This window comes from Mobula hypostoma, chromosome 2, assembly GCF_963921235.1.
Source record: "Mobula hypostoma chromosome 2, sMobHyp1.1, whole genome shotgun sequence".
NCBI lineage: Eukaryota > Metazoa > Chordata > Chondrichthyes > Myliobatiformes > Myliobatidae > Mobula > Mobula hypostoma.
Genome location: NC_086098.1, coordinates 219201460 through 219225955, shown reverse-complemented (window position 1 = coordinate 219225955; position 24496 = coordinate 219201460). Strand labels below are relative to the sequence as shown.

General features: G+C 40.8%; 1 protein-coding gene across 4 annotated transcripts in view; it reads right to left on the bottom strand.

The window, feature by feature from the left end:
- LOC134342860 (protein-glutamine gamma-glutamyltransferase 2-like) overlaps nt 1-24496 on the bottom strand; it is a 113798-nt gene that overhangs the window by 62258 nt on the left and 27044 nt on the right. Inside the window, exon 3 of one of the 4 annotated variants that reach the window (XM_063041504.1) lies at nt 23566-23654. The exons of 1 other annotated variant lie outside the window; for it this stretch is intronic. The gene's annotated coding sequence lies outside the window, so the exon portion shown is untranslated. Of the gene's footprint in view, nt 1-8151; nt 8167-23565; nt 24184-24496 lie in introns of those variants that run through there. 2 more of the 4 variants (XM_063041506.1, XM_063041503.1) reach the window with 2 other exon arrangements.

Sequence of the window (24496 nt, the reverse complement as noted above, 5' to 3'; positions counted from 1 at the left end):
ACCAAAACTGCACACAATGCTCAAAATTTGGCTTCACCAACGAGTTATACAACTTCAACATAACATCCCAACTCCTATACACAATACCTTTATCTATTTGAATGGAATGTTTCTTTATCTCTGGGTATTAAATAACTAAACAGAAAGCAGCTGCATCTTTACTCTTAGCATTCTCTATCACTGTTCTGTTCCTCTTTTCTTTGTTCTATCAACTTTAATAAAAATAGAACAACTGCCTCATTGGCTTAGATATTGGCTTCATGGCAGAAGCCAGAGAGTGGTAGCAGATGGCTGTCTCTCTGACTGGAGGCCTGTGATTAGCGGTGTGCCACAGGGATCGGTATTGGTTCTGTTGCTGTTTGTCACCTATGTCAATGACCTGGATGATAATTTGGTAAAATGGACCAGCATTTTGAAAATAACATCAAGATTAGCAGGTAGTGGATAGTGACCAAAACTATCAAAGCTTGCAGCAGGATCTGGACCAGCTGAAAAATGGGTTGAAAAATGTCGGAAGGAATTTAATGCAGACAAGTGTGAGACTTAGCACTTTTGGAGGATAAAGCAGGGTAGGACAAACACAGTGAATGGTAACGCACTGAGGTGCATTGTAGAAGAGAGGGATCTGGGAATACAGATCCATAATTCCTTGAAAATGGTGTCACAGTTTGATAGGGTTGTAAAGTAAGCATTTGACACATTGGTTTTCATATATCAATATATTGAGTACAAGAATTGGGATGTTATGTTGAAGTTGTTTATGATGTTGGTGAGGCTTAATTTGGAGCAGTGTGTGCAGTATGCAGTTTTGGTCATCTACCTACAGGAAAGATGTCAATAAGATTGATGGACTGAAAATAAATTTTACAAGGACGTTTCCAAGACTGGGTTACAGAGAAAGGTTGAACAGGTTAGGACTTTACTCCTAAGAGTGTAGAAGAATGAGGGGAGATTTGATAGAGCTATACAAAACCATGTGTGGTATAAATAGTATAATTAAAAGCTGGCCTTTTTCACTGAGGCAGGGAGATAATAGAATTAGGATAGTGGAATAAGGGTGAAAGGTGAAATGTTAAGGGAAACATGAGGGGGAATTTCATCACCCAGAGGGTGGTGATAGCGTGGAACAAGCTGCAAGTGGAAGTGCTGGATTTGCTTTCGATTTCAACAGAAATTTAAAGAAATTTCGATGGCTACCTAGATGGGAGGGCTATGGTCTGGTTGCAGGTCATTGGAACTAGGCAGATAAATAGTTCAGCGTGGACCAGATGGGCCAAAAGGCCTGTTTTTGTGCTGTCATGCTCTATGACTTTATGACTCTATATCTATAGAATTCCTTGGGCTTTACCTTAACCTTATCTGCCAGATCCATCTCATTTCCTCTTTGCTTATCTGTTTATTCTCTCTCATAAGAGTTGAAAGAATTTTATCTTTTTAATATCATCAAGTAATTCACTTATCTTCAACCTCCTAAAGGCAGTATATTTTTTCTTTTTCTTAAGTAGAGCCCCAGTAACCCTTGTTGGCCAGTTTTCCCTTGCCAAGTTTTGCCAAGACTTGCCAAGTTTAATTTTCATTCTAATAGGAACATATTGCTATTATCTCACTCTGCCTCCTCTGTTACTTCCCCTGCCTCTTTCCCCAAGAGAAGGTCTAGTATTGCATCTTCCTAAGTCAGTTCTTCTATATATTAACACAGGAGACCTTCCGAGACATTTCACGTGTTCCACATTACCCAGTCCCTTAACACCCTTGGTAACCCAGTCAATGCAGAGGGAATTAAAATATCCTAATTATGTAACCCTGTTATTCTTAGAATTATGAGGAATGTCTCTACACATATGTTTCTCACTTCCTGATGATAATTCAGGGATTTATAATACAGGCCCATGAGAGTGACACTCCCCTTCCTGTTTCTATATCCTACCCATTTGACCTCACTGAGCAATCTTTAGAATATCATTTCTAAGTGTTGCTGTTACATCCTCTTTTTATTAAAAAGGCCACACCCCCTCCTCACTTGCTTGTAGCTCTACGATGCCTGTGGCATCTGTATCCTGGAGCACTGAGCGGTCAGTCCTTCCCTTCACTCAGCCATATTTCTATTATAATAAAAACACCCCTGTCCCCACATCCAATTTGCACTCTGCGTTACCTGTTGACCACTGAGCATTGAAATAATGCAGTTTACCCCAGTATTTCTTTCCTCCCTTTACTATGCCCTCCAGTTGCTCTTGCAGGGTTACTACTTTAACCTTTAAATTGCTTCTGCTCAGAGTCCCACCCCTGTGCAAATCCAGTTTAAATCCTCCAGTGTAGCACCAGGCAGGCTTCTCTGTAAGGATATTAGTTCCTCTCTCGTTCAAGTGCAATCCCTCTCACTTGTACCATCTACCACTTCCAATGGTCCAAGAATCTCTGAATCGCTTCCCCTGCATCAGTCCTTCAGCCACAAATGCAGCTGACCTATCTTTGCAGCACCCGAACTGCAAGAGGGTTTGAATACTTGTAATGTGCAGCCTTGATAACTGGAAAACTGTGTAGAGGTGTGGTCTCCTTGCCTGTGGTAGGACATATTTGCAACAGAGGGTTGCTGCAAAGATTTATCACATTGATTACCTGTATAACAGGTGATTTCACTCTGAGAGATAAGCAAACTGGACTTCTATTGTCTAAAGTTTAGAAGAATGGAAGATGATTTCACAAAATTCTCACATAGTTTTACAGAATGGAAGTGGGGTAAATGATTCTCTTGGCTGTTGTGTTTCATAGAATTATAGAGTCATAGAAGACTACAGCACAGAAACGCAGAAGTGATTTCTTTGGTTCATGTAGTCTGATCCAAACCGTTAATCTGTCTAGTCCCATCAAACTGCACTGAGACCATAGCCCTCCATACCCCTCTCATATGTACCTATCTCTTCATTGTTGAAATTGACCCCATTTCCACCACTTGCGCTGGCAGCTTGTTCCACACACTCACAACCATCTGAGTGAAGAAGATTCCCCTCATGCTCCACTTAAACATTTCACTTTTCACCCTTAACCCATGACCTCCAGTTGTAGTTTCAGCCAACCTCAGTGGGAAAAGCGTGCTTGCATTTATCCAATCTATACCCATCATAATTTTGTATATCTCTATCAAATCTCCCCTTAATCTTCTATGTACTAGAGAATAAAGACTTAACTTATTGAACCTTTCCCTACAACTCTGGTCTTCCAGTCCTGGCAGTATCCTAGTAAATTTTCTCCGTACGCTTTCAACCTTAAAGAACACAAAGGAATCAAGAAAATAGCCAGCATTCCCTTCGTTTACTAGAGACACTATACCGCTTAATTAGGGTAAGAATCTGTTGCTGAACATTTCCTAACTAATGTCAGTCAAGTGCATGTCATGCGGCCGTTAAACACACTTTGACTGAAGAATTTTTAAAAAGTGTCACTGTGTGTTTGTGTTCAAAAAGGACTGATTTTTGTCACTGATAGTTGACGAGTAATTAAAAAAAAACACAATTTGGAATTGTTTTTCTCACTGTGGTTTCAAGCATTCAAGCTTGGAGATGCCACAAACAGCCGGGAGTGAAAATGAAGCGATTACACTAGAGTCATAGCAACATAGAAAAGTACAGCACAGATAGCATCCCTCCAGCCCATCTAGTCTGTGTTGAACCATTTGAACTGGCTACTCCCATTGACCTGCAGTGAGATCAAGGCCCTTCATACCCTTACCCCTACCATCCACATACCAAACTTCTCTTAAACATCGAAATCGAACTCTCATGCATGACTTGTGCTGGCAGCTAACAAATCTCTGAGTGGAGAAGTTTCCCCTTGTGTTCTTTTAACCTCACTGACATCATTCCTGTAGGTAGGTGATCAAAACTGCACACAATACTCCAAATTAGATCTCACCATATTATGCAACTTCAATTTGGCATCCCGTCTCCTGTACTCAATATTTGATTTCTGAAGTCAAAGGCTTTCTTTACGACCCTATCTACCTGTGGTGCCACTTTCAATGAATTATGGACCTGTATTTCCAGATTCCTTTGTTCTACTGTACTCCTCAGTGCCTTACTGTTCATTCTGTAAGACTTAACCTCATTGGTCCTACCAAAGAGTAACACATCACAATTGTCTGCATTAAATTCCAGCCCATTTTTCCGCTCATTTTTCCAGCTGGTCCAGATTCCACTGCAAACTTTGATAGTCTTTCTCGCTGTCCATTACACCCCCAGTCTTGGACTCATCTGCAAATTTGCTAATTCAGTTTAGCACATTATCATCCAGATCATTGATATACATGACAAACAACAAAGGATCCAGCACTGATGTCTTGCGGTACTCCACTAGTCACAGGACTCCAGTCAGAGAGGCAACCATCTACAACTACTCTCTGGTTTCTTCTGTGATACCAGTGTTTAATACTATCTATACCTCATCTTGAATGCCAAGTGACTGAATCTCGAGTAACCTTCCATGCAGGACCTTGTCAAAGGTCTTGCTAAAATCCATGTACGCAACATCCATTGTCTTGTCTTCATCTGCTTTCCTGGTAACTTCTTCAAAAGTCTCCATAAGTTTGGTTAGACAGAACTTTCCACACTCAAAGCCATGTTAACTATTCCTAATCAGTACCTGTCTATCCAAAGACTTATGTATCCAATCCCTTAGAATACCTCCAATACTTCCCCACTAGTGATGTCAGGCTCACTGGCCTATAATTTTGTGGTTTATTCTTTGAGACTTACTTAAACAATGGAACAAAATTACATATGCTCCAATCCTCCAGCACCTCACCCATGTCTTGGAATGTTCAAAATATCTCTGCTAGAGCCCCTGCAATTTCTGTATTACTCTCCCACAGGGTCCGAGGCTATGCATTGTCTGGCCCAGGGAATGTATCCACCCTCATCTGCCTTAAGTTAGCAAGCACTTCCTTCTCTGTAATCTGTATATGGTCCATGGCCTCGCTGCTACATTGCTTTACATCTATCGACCCTGCGTCCATCTCCTGAGTAAATAAAGATGCAAAATATCTATTTAAGATCTCCTCCATCTCCTTTGAGCTCTACAAATAGATTACCAATCTGATCTTCCAGAGGAACAACTCTGTCCCTTGCAATGCTTTTGCTCTTAGTGTATCTGTGGAAACCCTTAGGATTCTCCTTCACCTTGTCTGCTGGAGCAACCTCATGCCTTGTTTTAGCCCCCGATTTCCTTCTTTTCTCTTGCATTTCTTGTACTCCTCAAGTACGGCATTTGCGCCTTCCTTCCTATACCTGCTATACAGTCCTTCTTTCTCTTAGGCAGTGTCTCAATAGCTCTCAGAAACCAACCTATTTTCTATGTTTCTATATTTTCTGATCCTATGTCACCTCTTTCTAAGGATTTGATTTTGTTTTCTACTAAAATAGCACACCATCCCCTCTGCCTATCTGCCTGTACTTTTGATATAACTTGTATCTTTGGACGTTAAGCTCCCAACAATGATTTTCTTCCAGCCACCACTCAGCGATGCCCACAGCATCATACCAGCTAATCTCCATCTGCTCCACAATATTATCCATCTTATTCCACATACTGTGTGCATTCAAACATAACACCCTCAGTCTCGTATTCATCACACTTTCTGATTTTGACCCATGTTTCACTTTAACTTATTCCATTGACTGCAGTTTTGCCCTATCATCTGCCCTCCCTCACAGTTTGATTACACACTGCATAAAGTTGTTTACCGACTACTCCATTCTCAGCCCTGTCACACCCATTCCCATTCCCTGCCTAATTAGTATAAACCCAACAGCTCTAGTGTACCTGTCTGCAGGAAATTGCTCCCCCTCAGGTTCAAGTGTACCTCGTCCTTTTTATACAGGTTATTCCTTCCCCAGAAGAGATCCCAATGATCCAGAAATCTGAAGCCTCGCTCCCTGCACTAAGCCACAGAGCTAGACTTAGTGCCAGAGGCCTTGTCGTTGCACCTTTCCCCAACAGATTTCAAAGCAGTGTACCTATTATTGAGGGGAGCCCCCACTGGAGTGCTCTGCACTGGCTGCCTCTTCCCTTCCTCTCTCCTAACAGTCAGCCAGGTATCTACCTCCTGAAACTTAGGGGTGACTACCTCCTTGTAGCTCCAAAAGACCACCTACTTATTTTCCTGTGTGAGCCAAATGTCATCCAGCTGTAGCTCCTGTTTCTTAGCACAGTCTCTAAGGAGCTGGTGCACTTTGTGAAGATGCAGTTATCAGGGAGACTGGAGATCTCCTATAGTTCATGCATCTAATACAAAAAAACATACCACTAACTTTGGACTCTTTTTCAGTGCACTAACAGATAAAAAATACTTGGTAGAAACTTAGACCTGTGCTTGCCCAAGCTTGTTCAGCCAAAACCCGGCCCACTCAGCCTGGCTTGCCTTACTCCTCCCTTCTTCATATTGGCCCAGCCCTGACTGCAGCCCACTGAAAAAGCACCTGATCTCTTTTGAAACTTGGCGATGTGTCATTAAACAATGACGTCTTGCGCTGATTGCAGCCCGCCGAATTTAATAAATGAGCAGGACCATTCAGAACTTTTGGTGGACATAAGAGCTGTGGTTAATTTGGCAGGGGTAGAGTAATAGAGGGAGCTTTAGTCAAATTGGATTTCCTATTGAGTACCTGTGTTGGGATGCTATTTTGACATTGTATAAGACATTGATGAAGCCTAATTTGGAGTATTGTTTGCAATGCTGATCACCTATTTACAGGAAAAATATCAATAAGATTGAAGGAGTACGGAGAGAATTTACAAGGATGTTGCTGAGACTTGAGGACCTGAGTTTATAGGGAAAGGCTGAGTAGGTTTGGACTTTATTCCCTGGAGTGTAGGAGAATGAGGGGAGATTAAATAGAAACAGAGAAAACCTACAGCACAATACAGGCCCTTCGGCCCACAAAGTTGTGCCAAACATGACCCTACCTTAGAAATTACTAGGCTTCCACATAGCCCTCTATGTTCCTAAGCTCCATGTACCTATCCAAAAGTCTCTTAAAAGACCCTATTGTATCCACCTCCACCACCGTTGCCAGCAGCCCATTCACCACTCACCACTCTCTGAGTAAAAAACTTACCCTGACATCTCCCCTGTACCTACTCACCAGCACCTCAAACCTGTGTCCTCTTGTGGCAACTATTTCAGCCCTGGGAAAAAGCCTCTGACTATCCACATGATCAATACCTCTCATCATCTTATACACCTCTATCAGGTCACCTCTCATCCTCCGTTGCTCCAAGGAGAAAAGGCCGAGTTCACTCAACCTGTTTTCATAAGGCATGCTCCCTAATCCAGGCAACATCCTTGTAAATCTTCTTTGCACCCTTTCTATGGCTTCCACATCCTTCCTGTACTGAGGCGACCAGAACTGAGCACGGTACTCCAAGTGGGGTCTGACCAGGGTCCGATATAGCTGCAACATTATTTCTCAGCTCCTAAATTCAATTCCACAATTAATGAAGGCCAATACACCTTATGCCTTCTTAACGACAGAGTCAACCTGTGCAGCTGCTTTGAGCATCCTATAGAGGGAAGGAGACAAAATTCTGAGGGGTACAAATATGTTTAATGCAAGCAGCCTTTTTACACTCAGTTTTAGAGAGATGAGAAATAGAAGCCATAGGTTAAAGGTGAAATATTGAAAGAGAACCTGAAGGGGAAGTTTTTCATTTAGAGGGTGATTCAAGTATGGAACAAGCTGCCAGCAGAAGTGGTGAATGCAGTTTGATTGCAACATTTAAGAGAAGTTTGGATAAGTACATGGATGGGAGAGTTATGGAGGGCAATGGTCCAGGTATGGACTGATGGGACTATGTAGAATAACAGTTGACCCAGAGTAGATGGGCTGAAGGGCATGCTTCTTTGCCGTTGTACTCCATGATTCTATAAATGTAAATTCCCACTGAAATGGTTAGGCTTGATGTCACTTTGTGAGTGCCCACTTTCATGTTATTAGGGCATTTTCATAAGTGTCATTACTGAGTTCAAACGTTTAATTTTTAGATTTATGTTTTGTCATATGCAGCAAATATGGAATTGAAGCAATCATACAGAATTGTAAATAAGTATAAACATGTTAATACTAAACTGAAATGAGTTCCGATGACCAGCCCCACCTTTAGATTCCTTCTGAAGGTGAATACTTTTTCAACATATTTCTATGCTTTGCTTCATAATCCTGTCATGAAAAAATTAATTTGTATATTAATCCCTCCAATCAAAAATGTTAATTAGTATGCAGCTTATTCTGCTACCTCACAGTTGTTAGAATCTATGTTCAATACTGACCTCAAGCAATATCTGCACTGAGTTTGCAAGAAGTTGAGGGCTATCTGTGAGAGGAGATAAGACCAGAAAACCATAAGATTTAGGAGCAGAATTAGGCCATCAGTCCCAACAAATCTGCTCTGTCGTTCACTTATGGCAGATTTATTTTCCCTCTCAACCTCTTTCTTCTGCCTTCTCCCCATAATCAGTGACACCCTTATTAATCAAGAAGTTATCGACCTCTGCTTTAAATATACCCAATGATCTGGCCTCCAGAGCTACCTGTGGCCATGAATACCACAGATTTACCAGCATAAGAAATTCTTCTTCATCTCTGTTCTAAATGGATATTCTTCAATTCTGAGTCTGTGCCCTCTAGTCCTAGACTGCCCCACTGCAGGAAACATCTTCTCCATATCTACTCTATCTAGACCTTTCAATATTCAATAGATTTCAATGAGATCCCCTCCCATTCTTCTAATCTCCAGCAAGTACAGGCTCAGGATCATCAAATGCTCCTCATACATTAACCTTCTTATTCCCTGGGTCATTCTTGTGAACATTCTCTGGACCCTCTCCAATGTCAGCACATCCTTTCTTAGAAAAGGGGCCCAAAATTGGCAGCGATACTTCAAATGCCTTCTGACCAATACCTTATAAAATCTCAGTATTACATCCATGCTTTTATATTCTAGTCCTCTGAAAATTAAGGCTAATGTTGCATTTGCCTTCCTTACCACCAATACCACCTGCAAGTTAACCTTCAGAGAATCCTGCACAAGGACTCCTAAATCCCATTGCATCTCTGATTTCTGAATTTTCATTCTGTTTAGAAAGTAGTCTGTCTTTACTCCTTCTATCGAAGTGCATAATAATACACTTCTCTACACTATATTTCATCTGCTACTTCTCTGCCCTGGAGAAGTAGCAGATCAAGACACGTGGATGGTACGTTGCCTCCCTGGTGCCAGGATCAGGGATGTCTTGGAACAGTCCATGGCATCCTCAAGGGCATGGGTGACCACACAGAAGTCTTGGTACACTTTGGCACCGATGGCATAGGTAGACAAGGTGAAGAGGTCCTGAAGAGAGATTTTATGGAGCTAGGTAGAAAGCTGAGGAACAGGACCTCTCTGGATTGCTGCCCATGTCATGTGCCATTGAGGGCAAGAATAGGATGCTTTGGCAAGTGAATGCGTGGCTGAGGAAATGGTGCAGGGGACAGTGGTCCTCTTCTGGGGAAATATGACCTGTACAAAAGGGATGGGTTACACCTGAACCCAAGGGGGTCCGATGTCCTTGTGGACAAGTTGCCTAGAGTTGTTCAGCTGGGTTTAAACTAATTTGGCAGGGGCATGGGAATTGGAGTGATAGTGCTGAAGATGAGGTAGTTGATTTACAAACAGAGGCAATGTGTAGTGAGACTCCTAGCAAGGAGAGGCTGATGATGGGGCAAAATTGTAGTCAATTGGATGAGCAGCAATGTAAAAGGTGGACAAAATCAAAAAGGTGAATACAGGACTAAAAGTGTTATATTTGAATGTTCGCAGTATATGGAATAAGGTCGACTGTAGCACAGTTACAGATTATTAAGTGTGATGTTGTAGGAATCACTGAATCAAGGCTGAAAGGAGATTATAGCTAGAAGTTTAATGTCCAAAGATACACATTGTATCGAAAGGACAGGCAGGAAGGCAGAGGGGATGGCGTGGCTTTGAATTAAATTGAATTGATTTATTACTTGCATCCTTCATATACATGAGGACTAAAAATCTTTATGTTACGGTACGTCTCCATCTAAATGTGCCATTTGCAATTTATAGTAATTTGTAATAAATAGTATGTACAACAGGACAGTCAATATAACATAGAAATACAATTGTATCAGCATGAATTAATCAGTCTGATGGCCTGGTGGAAGAAGCTGTCCCGGAGCCTGTTGGTCCTGGATTTTATGCTGCGGTACTGTTTCCCAGATGGTAGCAGTTGGAACAGATTGTGGTTGGGGTGACTCGGTTCCCCAATGGTCCTTTGGGACCTTTTTTACACACCCGTCTCTGTAAATGTCCTGAATAGTGGGAGGTTCACAACTACAGATGTGCTCGGCTGTCGGCACCACTCTCTGCGGAGTCCTGTGATTGAGGTAAGTACAGTTTCCATACCAGGCAGTGATGCAGCCAGTCAGGATGCTCTCAATTATTCCCCTGTAGAAAGTTCTTGGGCTTTGGGAGCCCACACCAAACTTCCTCAACTGTCTGAGGTGAAAGAGGCATTGTTGTGCCCTTTTTACCACACAACCAGTTTGTGTAGACCACGTGAGATCCTTAGTGATGTTTATGCTGAAGAACCTAAAGATTTTGTTAATAAAAAATGAAATTCTATCAGTAGAAAGAGGTGACATAGGGTTAGAAGGTGTTGAATCGTTGTGGGTAGAACTAAGTAACTGCAGGGGTAAAAGAACCCTGATAGGAGTTATATACAGATCCCTGAACAGTAGTAAGGATATGGTGTATAAGTTACAAAGGGAGATAGAAAATGTAGGCCTAAAGGGCAATGTTACAATAGTCATGGAGGATTTCAATATGCCTGTAGATTGGGAATATTAGGTTGGTGTGGGATTTCAAGAGGAATTTTCTAGAATGCCTATGAGATGGCATTTTAGAAACAGTTCATGGTTGAGCCCACTAGAGGATCAGCTCTTCTCGATTGGGTGTTGTGCAGTGAAACCAAATTGATTAGAGAGGTTCAGGTAAAAGAATCCTTTGGAGAAATGATCATAATATAATCAAATTCACCTTGAAATTTGAGAAGGAGAAGCTTAAGATGTATTAGTATTACAGTGGAGTAAAGGAAATTACAGATGCATGAGAGAGGAGATGGCCAGTATTGATTGGAAAAGAACACTGGCAGGGATGATGGCAGAGTAGCAATGGCTGAAACTTTTGTAAGCAAGTTGGAAGGCACAGGATATATGCAGCGCAAAGAGGATAAAGTATTCTAAAGGAAGGATAACACACCGTGGCTAATAACAGAAGTTAAAGCCAACATAAAAGCCAAAGAGAGGGCATATAATATGAGCAAAAATTAGTGGGCAGTTAGAAGATTGGAAAGCTTTTAAAAACCAACAGAAGGCAACTAAAAAAAAGTCATTAAGAAGGATAAGATGGAATACAAAAGTAAGCTGGCCAATATTATTAAAGAGAATACCAAAAGCTTCTTCAGATACATAAAGTGTAAGAGAAGTGAGAGTGGATATCAGACTGCTGGAAAATGATGTCCCAGAGGTAGTAATGGGGGACAGGGAAATGGCAGATGAACTGAATAAGTATTTTACATCAGACTTCACTGTGGAAGACACTAGCAGTATGATGGAAGTTCCAGGTGTCAGAGGTCATGAAGTGTATGAAGTTACCATTATTAGAGAGCAGGTTCTTGGGAATCTGAAAGGTTTGAAGGTCGATAAGTCACCTGGACCAGATGCTGTACTCCCCAGGGTCCTGAATGAGGTGGCTGAAGAGATTGTGGAGGCATTGGTAATAATCTTTCAAGAATCACTAGGAGGTTCAAAGGTCGTTCACAAAAATGATTCCAGGATTAAATGGCTTGTCATATGAAAAGTGTTTGATGACTCTGGGCCTGTATTCACTGGGATTCAGAAGAATGAGGGGTGACCTCATTGAAACCAATCGAATGGTGAAAGGCCTTGATAGAGTGGATGTGGAGAGGATGCTTCCTATGGTGGGAGTGTCTAAGACCAGAGGACACAGCCTCAAAATAGTGGGGTGTCCTTTTAGAACGGAGATGAGGAGGAATTTCTTTAGCCAGTGAGTAGTGAATCTGTGGAATTCATTGCCACAAGTAGCTGTGGAGGCCAATTCTTTATGTATATTTAAGGCGGAGGTTGATAGATTTTTGATTGGTCAGGGCATGAAGGAATGCAAGAGGAAGATGGGAGATTGGGGCTGAGAGGAAAGTTGGATCAGCCATGATGAAATAGCGGAGCAGACTCGATGGGCCAAGTGGCCTAATTCTGCTCCTATATCCTAGGGTCTTATGGTCTTATTTGGTATCCTGTTTTCTATTGTTAGCGAGTTTACCTTCATATTTAGTCTTTTCTCTTCTTATTGCCCAGGTAGAGGGAAATGAGAAGAGGTGGAATGGGACATAGGAATACATGCCTTGGAGTCAGCATAGCCATGATCGGCCAAATGACCACAAACTGTGGGTTGTGGCACCAAGCTGCAGCAGCAAGTGCTGCAGACTCATATTTCCAGTGATCCAGACCTCCAGTGCAGTCCCTGTGAAGTTTGCATGCGGTCGTGTTGGGATTCCACCAGATGAGTGATAAGGTCAGGGAGCTCTGCGGCTCCGAAACAGGCCCTTCTGTCTGGTAAACGTCAAACTGTTATTCTGCTTCGCCCCATCAGCCTGCACCTGGACTGCAGTTCCATACATGCCCCATCCATGTACTTATCCAATTTTCTGTTAAGTGTTGCCCATTAAATATTCAACCGTTCACCCTCAACCTATGACCTCTAGTTCTAATCTCACTATCCTCAGCCGGAAAAAGCCTGCTCACATTTACCCCATCTATAGGCTTCATATGATTCTCTGGAGTAATATCACAGAAAATAGGACAAATCAAGAGACTAACACTGACAGATCCACATAATTATAGCATATAGTTACAGCAGTGCAAAGCAATACCATAATTTGATGAAGAACAAATCATGGGCATGGTAAAAAAAAGTTGCAAGAGTCCCCGAGTCGATCGACTCCAGAGTCCCCGATAGCAGGCAGCAAAAGGGAGAAACTCCCTGCCATAAACCTCCAGGCACCGTCAAATTGCCGATGCCTTGGAAGCAGCTGACCACAGTCGACATTGAGTCCATCCGTCCGAAAACTTCGAGCCTCCGACCAGCCCCTCCAATACAGCCTCCCAAGCACCATCCTCTGCCGAGCAGCTTCGACCTCGCCCCGGCCGCTGAAACAAGCAAAGCCGAGGATTTCGGGGCCTTCTGCTCTGGAGATTCCGGCTACCACACAGTAGCAGCGGCAGTGAAGCGGGCATTTCAGAAGTTTTCCAGATATTCCTCCGTACTCTCACGTCCGTCTCCATCAAATCAGAATTGTGCAATGTCCCCTACTTGACAGATAACAGATATTCATCACCGGAGAGGCCATGTGCGCTGCTGTCGCACCACCATCTTCTTCTCCATATAAGGAATCGAAGCAGGATCGATCATTTCAGTCCTCATAACTGCTCCACCATAGAATCAGATCAAACCAGGGAAGATTGTTCCCAATTTCACTCACTCCAAGTAAAGAAATTTCTTCTTACCTCTGACTTGAGCAACTAGCATTTATTTTAACTGTGACTGCTAATTTTTGTATACTACAGTCCAAAGGAGACACCAGATTGTGTAGAGGGATAGAGAGAGAGTTTAAAACAAGTGAGTGGGACAGTCGGCTCTTTTTGCACTCCACAGTCCTGAGGAGGCACCAGAGTGTACGAAGGGAGAGAGTTTAAAAGAAGTGAGCGGCGCAGTCAATTGCACACCACAGTTCCCGAGGAGACGTTGGATTGCACATAATTAGGTGCTTGGCAAAGATCAATAAAAAGAAGTTGTGTTTAGGTGGAGCAGCCGTTGTAGAAGTGACCATTATGTGAGTGGGGCAGTGTTGGAGTCGGGTGTTGAGGCTTTGGTGAAGAGAGGCATAGGCTGAAGGATATTTTTAAAGAATTATTTATTATTTATTTCTTTCTTATTGCACAGTTAGAGCAGTGGGGATGCCAGGCAGGATACTGAAATGCTCTTCTTTAAGGATATGGGAAGGGCAGGAGACCTCCAGTGTCCCTGACAACTACAACTGCAAGAAGTGCATCCCAGCACAGCTTTTAACAAACTGTGTTAAGGAGTTGGAGCTGGAACTGCAAGAACTGTGGATCATTTGGGAGACTGGGAGGGCGGGGTGCTGTTAGACAGGACATACAGGGAGGCAGTTACACCCAAGGTGCAGGACACAGTTACCTGGATGACTGTCAGGAGGGTGAAAGGAGATAGAGCAGAATACCCTGTGGTCATTCCCCTCAGCAACAGGTATGTCACTTTGGATACTGTTGGGAGAGATGACCTAACAGAGGAAAGCCACAGCAGTCAGGTCTCTGGCACTGACTCTGGCTCTGTGGTTCAGAAGAGGAAAGAAGAGGCGAGTTGTAGTAATAGAGGACTTATTGGTTAGGAAAACAGACTCTGTGGATGAATAAGTCAGCCATGATGAGATGGAAGACCAGGCTCCATGGGCTGAATGGCCGAATTCTATTCCCATGTCTTATGGTCTTATAAATCTCACGCTCACTCACCACAAGACATTGACTCTCACGATCTCAAGCCTGCAGAATGTCCCGACTAGCCCCACTCACTTTTTAATTCTCACGCTCACTCACCACAAGACAACAGCTCACATGACCTCAGGCAGTCCTGCTGATGTGTCTATTACCTCAAAAGGCAGTGCGGTTAATGTTTTGCCTTTAGCATTTAATGATTAAAACTTGGATCTTAATCCGCATATTTTTCTGACATGTTAAGTGTAGCCACACCTATGACTTCTATATACTTATCAACTCTGAAAATTTCTAACGATACATTTGGACCGGGGATGGGTAACACTTTAAATGATTCTGTATATTGGGAGGGATATCTCCTAGTCAATTGTTCTCAATAAACCAGTATCGATAAAAACAGAAGAGTGCAGTACAGTTGTGGGTTCTTACTGTGCACTAACTGGCCTCTTGATTTCTTATATTACAACGGTGATCGTATTTCTAATCCACCCATGCCCATGATTACCACGGTTAAGTGAAACATTACTTAAATTGATGTATTTCCTTAAGAGCTTGATAATAGTAAAGGTGTCTCAAACGGCAGAACTCTGCTGCTTTCGAATGAAATGCTCCTGAGTTTCCTGTGCTTTCTCTACAGGCTCTCACCTATGTTCAGTGAAACAGCTGTAAAGTAAGGTAGAATAACGATTGTGTAAAGATAAATATGGTGAATTCTTGAACTGGGTTGTAATTGTAGTTTGAACCATAACAAACTTCAGAATCAGAACCAATTTATTGTCACAGTCTTGTGATGTGAAACTTGTTGGTTTGAAAAAGATTTGAAATAATGATAAATTACCAAAAAAAAGTGCAAATAAAACAATAGTAAGATAGTATTTGTGTATTGTTCATGGTAGCGAGGAAGAAGCTCTTTCTGAGTCCTGTATCCCCTCCCTGAAGGTAGTAATAAGAAGAGGGTATGTACCAAATGGGGAGAGTCCTCAATGTGGATGCCACCTTCTTGAGGCACTGCCTCTTGAGGATTTCCTCGATGGTGAGGAATGTCATTCCCATGGTAGAGCCCACTGAGTCTATAACCCTCTGCAGCTCCTGCCATCCTGTGCATTGGAGACTCCATAACAGGCTGTGATGCAAACACTCAGAATGCTCTTCACTCTACATCGGTAGACATTTTCAGGAGTATTTGGTGGAATACCAAATCTCAATGCTCATCTACATAATCTAAACAAAGGGTAGGGGAAAAGTATCAGTAACCCAACTATGAAGGAACAGGAGCAGAAGTAGTTTGGCTTCTCAAATTCAAGGAAAGGATCAAGTTGTGACTGTGACTAAGTCACTGGAGAAGCTGGTGGATATGAAGGTCAATATTTTGGGTTGACAATTCTACAGAGGCAGGTAGTTCTAAATATTCAAACACTTTAGCTGGGACAAAAAGGCAGGCACCTCTCATTGTTCAGACACCTTTGCTTGGCACCACAGTAACAGCAGTTAGCGCAATGCTATTCCAGAGTCCGGAGTTCAATGCCGGTGTCATTCTGTAAGGACACTCAGTATGTCCTCCCCGTGGAATGCGTGGGTTTTCCCTGGGTGCTCTGGTTTCCTCCCACAGTTATACCAGGCAGGTTAACTGGTCATTGTAAATTGTCCCGGTATTGGTTAGGGTTAATCAGGGTTGTGGGTTGCTGGGGCGCAATGGCTTGAGGTACCGGTTGGTCCTACTTCACGCTGCATTGTTAAATAAATAAATAAACAATTAACAGATAGTATAAACACTTCTGAGGACAGAGAGTCAGGCGTTCAAGATTAGTGTTGTGAGAACTGACTCTCTGCGTATACAAATCACCCAGCTATTGATAGATCAGCTATTTGATGTACTAAATGATAATATCAATCTGGTCTGTAAGCTTCTTTGAACCGGCTTACAATGGTGCAAATTACTTAAACCCATCATTGCCTGGTTTGATGTATGCCAATGAACATATAACATCTGGCTAATGCATAAGAATGTCTCCTGTGGGCCAGCCTGTGCCACATAGAGTATTTTTTATTTGCAAATGTTTTCTTGTAACTATTGTTTGCCATTTATATTAAAAACTGAAGAGTGGTTCATGTTTGAATAAATATCTGATCTATTCACATAACGTGCTGAAAAATATTGGTCATGGACAAGCAAACATTCAACTACCCTCATATCAACCAAAATTCCAACATCTTCTGAGCTTTCTCAAATTCAAATCTCTGATCTATAGAATTCTGATATATGAACTGTTTACCTTACTGTCTTGGGAGATGAGACCTACCTTAGACAAACTCATTCTGGTGGTGATGCAGCAACAACCTTGCACTTAACATCAGTAAGACGAAAGAGCTGATTGTGGACCTCAGGAAGGGTAAGATGAAGGAACGCATACCAGTCCTCATAGAGAGATCAGAAGTGGAGAGAGGGAGCAGTTTCAAGTTCTTGGGTGTCAAGATCTCTGAGGACCTAACTTGGTCCCAACATATCAATGTAGTTATAAAGAAGGTAAGACTGCAGCTATGCTTTATAAGGAGTTTGAAGAGATTTGGTATGTCAACAAAATACTCAAAAACTTCTATAGAGGTACTGTAGAGAGAATTCTGACAGGCTGCATCTCTGTCTGGTATGGGGGTGGGGTGGTGGTGCGGATAGCTACTGCACAGGACCGAAAGAAGCTGCAGAGGGTTGTAAATTTAGTCTGCTCCATCTTAGGCACTAGCCTACAAAGTATCCAGGACATCTTTAGGGAGCGGTGTCTCAGAAAGGCTGCATCCATTATTAAGGACCTCCAGCACCCAGGACGTGCCCTTTTCTCACTGTTACCATCAGGTAGGAGGTACAGAAGCCTGAAGGCACACACTCAGCGATTCAGGAACAGCTTCTTCCCCTCCGCCATCCAATTTCTAAATGGAAATTGAACGCTTGGACACTACCTCACTTTTAAAATATATATTATTTCTGTTTTTGCACAATTTTTAATCTATTCAATATAAATATACTGTAATTTATTTATTTATTCTTCTATATTATGTATTGCATTGTACTGCTGCTGCTAAGTTACTGATTTTCACGACACATGCCGGTGATAATAAACCGGATTCTGAGTCTGATTCTTCTATGACAACTTGTAGCTCAGACGCTTGCTTCCTCTGTGGCCTGGAATATTGTATGTATGTGTGGGTTTATATGGTTTTTCTATTCTAATCGTCACCATCCTGTCTCCAGTCTCTGTTCATCAGGGCTGCCGTGGCCATGTTATGAGATCTGTGAATTCTACATTTGCTGACCCTGACTTGTACAGGTAATCTGTCCTGTACAATCTCCAAGACTGTATCCCCATTTTTCTGGCACACCCAGAAAATCACTGGGAAGTGTGTTCCATTTCAAGGACCTGAGGCTCACTTTTTCTGACCTGTTTCTGCCCCTCCCCCCACCGCTCCTGTAAGATAAATTAGGTTTCCAGTCATGGGGAGGGACACTGAAGCTTCCGTGTCCACTAAAATATCACATTGCTGACACCTGTGGGTGACCAGTACAGGCAATAGGGGCTGCCAAAAGCTGTTTGTCTGACTTGGATTCTGTCTTTGCTAGTTCGCTAGTTCTATAGTCTGGTCAGCAGTCAGTGTGGGTAGAGAAGATTCTGCTCTGGTTTCTGCCTGCCATGATGGGAGACCGTCACATCTTCTTTTCTTCTTGCAACATTGCCTCTGACCATGGTGTGAGGGGCCACAGCTGTAACAAACCATCTATTTCTTTTGCTGGGTGTCCTGGTTGGTGGTAAACACAGCAAGATCCCTGCATCTTCACAGCAGCTAAATCTGCTACAACCTCCTTACAACCCCTCTCCTCTCTCTTTCAGTCTATTTCCCTGGCCCATAAAACTATTGTGGAATAGGTGTATCGCACAGTTATCGTCAAATCTAAAGCCTCCTGGTTGGCTGAGCTCAGCCCTTCCTTGAACATTTTCAGGAAGACTGGACCATCCCTTGTTGGACTGTACAATCTCAGGTATTCCTCATTGGCCCAGTATTTTCACTCTGCATAGTCCATGGTGGGTTTATCAGCCTTCTCAACAACTGACATTATCATTTCCCAGTTACTCTCTCTTCCTCCAAGTCGTTGATTCACATCTTAAAGTTCCAACATCTCTCCTCATTGCTATCATGTTGATAATGCTGCATTCCTGTTTATGTTGACCATTAAATACTCCTGCACTCTTGCCCGTTTTGGGCTTTGAAACTAAGGGTTTTCCACACACACAGTCAGACACACATTTACAAACACTGCACTGCTATATGGTTTCCTGACCCCTCCGGCGTTCCAAGTTGTATCTTCCACTCTACCAAAGTGTTCTCAGTAGCTACGCTACACTTACATCTTTGTCCACTGAATGAGTATACATGCTCTGGAATCCTGAATGGTCGACTGTGGTAGTCCTGACATACCAAACTATTCACAGACCCAGCTGTCTGGTAGCTGGTCCCTTACACAAACACAGGCACACTTTCACATCTATCTCTCCAGCTGCCCTTCATACTCCTTGATACTTCGTGATTCCATGGTCATTGGCCCAAGCAGATCCAAGCACTGGATGTCACGATTGAAAATACTCAACCTGTTAGGGCGCTGAGTTTGCTCACCATGCAACTGGATTGTGAGCGTATCCTGGATGAGCCCCCAGTGACTCAGTCGCTGGAGAAACCGGAGAGAAGATGGTGGATATGAAGGGTTTTATTCCTCACAATGGACATTTTCTTTGAGAAGCTCCTGGTGGAGTCCACCAAATTCAAAATGCATCACCTTTTTATACCCTCAAGATCAAATGTGACAGGCAGGTGATTTGACAGAATTTCAATAGTTACAAACACCTTTGCTGGGACAAAGTAATTAACAGATAGTCTAAAAACTTCTGAGGATAGAGAGGCAGATGCCCAAAATTAGTGTTGTGAGCGGTGACTCTGAGTACACAACTCTCCCAATTATTGTTAGATCAGCTATTTGATGTGATAAGTGATCATATCAGTCTGGTCTGTAAACTTCCTTTAAGTCTAGTTGCCTGGTTTGTGGCAGGAAAGTTAACATATAACCTCTGGCTAATGCATGAGAATGTCTCATGGTCACTTCCATTTTGCAAACAAAATCTCTTACTTGCTAGCCCCCTACTGTGCTCCACTGACAGTATTATTTATTTCCAAAGGTCTTCTTTTAACTTTAAACTCATTACTTTTTAAAATTTACATTAAGAACTGAAGGTTGTTTCTCATTTGAATTAATATTTAACATATTCACATAATTTCATAATTCCCCAATAATCCCTAACAGATTCCATGCACCCCTCCATACCCTAAACAAAACAGTTCTGTAGTCTTGATGTGATATAATGATTTCTTAAGAACAATTATACTCGTTAATGAAATTAAATTCAGATATATAGCTATCATGCACAATTCTGGTCTCCTCACTACCGTGCACAATTCTGGTCTCCTCACTACCATGCACAATTCTGGTCACCTCACTACAGGAAGGATGTGGAAACCATAGGAAGGGTGCAGAGGAGATTCACAAGCATGTTGCCTAGATTGGGGAGCATGCCTTATGAGAACAGGTTGAGTGAACTCGGCCTTTTCTCCTTGGAGCGACGGAGGATGAGAGGTGACCTGATAGAGGTGTTCAGGATAATGAGAGGCATTGATCATGTGGATAGTCAGAGGCTTTTCCCAAGGGCTGAAATGGCTAGCACGAGAGGGCATAATTTTAAGGTGCTTGGAAGTGGTGCAGAGGAGATCTCAGGGGTAAGTTTTTAATGCAGAGAGTGGTGAGTGCGTGGAATGGGCTGCCGGCAACGGTGGTGGAGGCGAAAACGATAGGGTCTTTTAAGAGACTCCTGGATGGCAACATGGAGCTTAGAAAAATAGAGGGCTATGGGTAAAGCCCACGTAGTTCTAAGGTAAGGACATGTTCGGCACAGCTTTGTGGGCCAAAGGGCATGTATTGTGCTGTAGGTTTTCTATGTTCCTATGATATTTTAATTTGAGTAATTTATACCTTGACAAGTTTCCTGATTTAGTTAGTTGACATAATTGGCTTTTCAAAATTGCAAGAACAAAATTGGCAGGCAGGCTCACTCCAACTGCTCCATTAAACTTGGCCTCATGACTTACTCACATGGAGCTTAGAAAAATAGAGGGCTATGGGTAAAGCCCAGGTAGTTCTAAGGTAGGGACATGTTCGGCACAGCTTTGTGCCTCATGACTTCGTAAGTCATGTAATCTTCATATTTTCGTTGTTTATCTGCCACGTAATAAAATTACTTGAAATGGAAAAATTATAAAATAACCACATATTGTTGATTATCACAGTATTTAATGATAACCAGGATGGCTGGAAATAAATATTCAAAAATAAAGTACTGCTGATATAAGTAATCTGACAAAAATGCTGGAAACACCCAGCAAGTGAAAAAGTATCTTTAGAGTGAGAAAGAATGTTTGAGGCTGGATTGTCCAAAGCAACCTCTTGGCCAGCTGCAGTGAGCAAGTTCGTAAGACAATGTTTGTTACATATAGGCATTCCATCCGTGTTCATTTTAATAGTGGAAATTAAATAGTAGTCATCGTCATGGTCATACTTTATTGATCCCGGGGCGAAATGGTTTTCGTTACAGTTGCACCATAAATAATAAATAGTAATAGTAATATTACTATTAGTAAATAGTAAATAGTAATAGTCATGGAAATAATAACTAGTAATAGAATAGTAATAGAAAAATAGTAATAAATAGTTAAATAGTAATATGTAAATTATGAAATAAGTCCAGGACCAGCCTATCGGCTCAGGGTGTCTGACCCTCCAAGGGTGGAGTTGTAAAGTTTGATGGCCACAGGCAGGAATGACTTCTTATGACGCTCTGTGCTGCATCATAAGAAGTCATTCCTGCCTGTGGCCATCAAACTTTACAACTCCTCCCTTGGAGGGTCAGACACCCTGAGCCGGTAGGCTGGTCCTGGACTTATTTCATAATTTACTGGCATAATTTACATCACCTTAGTACAAAAAAAATCTTAGATTGGGAATCTTGATCATTAAAAGATAGAAATGATGCAATATATTGATGCTTTTATGGAACATTTCCAAGATTTAATTAATCAACCAATAATCTTTTAAAGATATTATATAAAGTTATCTAGAGCACTAAAATTAAAACAAAACATATATCAGAAATTTTCCTCAACAAACAGGGAAACAGCATGATTAATGAGAATTTGCACAAAGTTGTTTTTGGGTAGGTTAATCTGAGTTTAATTCACTAGCTGATACTTGACTAATATTGAGGCTAAGATTAAGTCATGAAATACTTAGTCAAGAGAAATTAGTTAGTTAATTTCTCTTGGAGAAATGCAAGCATTCATCTATGAATGCTTTAAAGGAGCCGCCTGTGAGATCAGATTATGCCTGGAACCCTTGTGTCCTCCCTTTGGCTGAGACTCAAACACAAAGTAGAATTTACTCTAGAAAAGTATTTACAGACAGGCCAAGCTAGAAAACTATCCAACACAACAGATTCTGCAGATAACACACACAAAATGCTGGAAGAACTCAGCAGGCCAGGCAGCATCTATGGGAAAGTGTATTGTCGACGTTTTGGGCAGAAACCCTTCTACAGACTCTGCAGATGCTGGAAATCCAGAGCAAAAGGCACAAAACTCTGGAGGAACCAGCAGGTCAGGCAACATCCATGGAGGGGAATAAACATTCTCATTTTCATTTTAAAAATCTTTTTATTGATACATAATCTTCTACAGCTTTAAAATGGTACAAGATTACAGCAAATTTATATATATATATATATATATATATATACAGTTAATAAAGCTGAAGAAAAAAACATAGCAAAAAAGAATAATATGATAATGGAAAAAATATTTTTTATAAAGAAAAGAAGGAAAAAGAGAACCCCAACTACTAAAAGAGAAAAAAACCAGTAACTACAAGAGAAAGAGAAGGAAAAAAGAAGAAAAAAGAGAGAAAAAAAACCCATTAGGGACCAATTCCCGGAGCAATACAACTTCCAATCATTTATATCAATAAAGAAGAAAAATCATCAACCGCCAATTCACATTTATATAAAATAAGATTGGAAGGAAACCATATAAATTAATTCAAATTAAATGATAATATTTGGCAAAAGAGCCCCATCTTCTCTCCAAATCGAATCAAGGATCAAAAGTTCTACTTCTAATTTTTTTCAAGCTAAGACATAACATTACTTGAGAAAACCATTGAATTAATGTAGGGACAGAGGTATCTTTCCATTTCAATAAAATAGCTCTTCTTGCCAACAATGTGACAAATGCAATTACATATTGGTCTGAAGATGAAATACTCTGAATATTATGCAGAACTATTCCAAATAAGACAGTCAATGTGTTAGGTTGTAAGTTAATTTTCAGAGTGTTAGAAATTGTAGGAAATAAAGATTTCCAAAAAGATTTTAAATGAAGAACATGACCAGAACATATGTGACAAAGTGGCTACTTCAGTTTTACACCTATCACAATAATTGTCTATGTTAGGAAATATTTTAGATAATCTTTCCTTTGTTAAATAAAAACGGTGAACGATTTTAAATTGAATTAAACAGTGATTGGCACATATCGAAGAAGAATTAATCATTTTCAAAACTCGCAACCAATCTTTATTAACAAAGGTCATATTAAGTTCTCTCTCCAAATCTTGTTTAATCTTTAGTGAGAGGTTATCTTTTTGTCGTAAAAATAAATTATAAATTATAACAATGGAACCTCTCACTAAAGGATTCATATTTAAAATAGTATCCAACAAATCAGATTCTTGCTTATATGCAAACTTAGATAAGTATTTTTGTAAAAAATGTCTAACCTGAAAATATTGTAGGAAATGTGTCTGAGAGAGAGAATATTTGCTAATTAACTCTTCAAAAGTCATCAATCAACCACCACAAACTAGATCTGCAAAAGAACACATCCCGTTATGTCTCCATAAGAGAAAAATGGATCGGTTATTGATGGTTTAAATAAAAAATTTTGATATAACGAGCTAGACAATTGAAATTGTTTCAAATTAGAAGAGTTACGAAACTGAAACCAAATCCGTAAGGACTGTTTAATAACAGGGTAGGGATTTAAATATGGAATTTTAGCATGTTGTAAAGGTAATGGAGCTCCTAGTAATGAGGTTAAATTAAATTGTTTGATAGCTTTTAATTCCAAATCAATCCAAGCTGGTTTTTGGCTCGTATCGAGCCAATATAGCAAAAAAAAATAATTGTCGAATATTAACAGCCCAATAATACAATCTTAAATTAGGTAGTGCAAGTCCACCATCTTTTTTAGATTTTTGTAAATGATACTCATTAATTCTTAGCTTTTTATTATTCCAAATAAAGGACGAAATAATAGAATCAATTTGATCAATTTTTTTTGTTAAAAAGATAGGTATATTTTGAAAAATATATAAAAATCTAGGTAAAATCATCATTTTCACGGCATGAATACGACCTATTAAAGAAAATGTAAGTGGGTTTCATCTAGAAAATAATTGTTTTATAGAGTCCATTAATGGAACTACATTAGCTTTATAAAGATCTTTATATTTTTTAGTAATGATAATAACTAAATATTTAAAAGAATTCACAATTCTAAATGGAATATCATTATATATAAAAACAGGAGCATTTAATGGAAACAATTCACTTTTATTTGAGTTTATATCCAGAAAATTTTCCAAAATCATTTAATGTTTCCAAAAGATTAGGAATAGATTCTTCAGGGTTCGAAATATAAACCAAAAG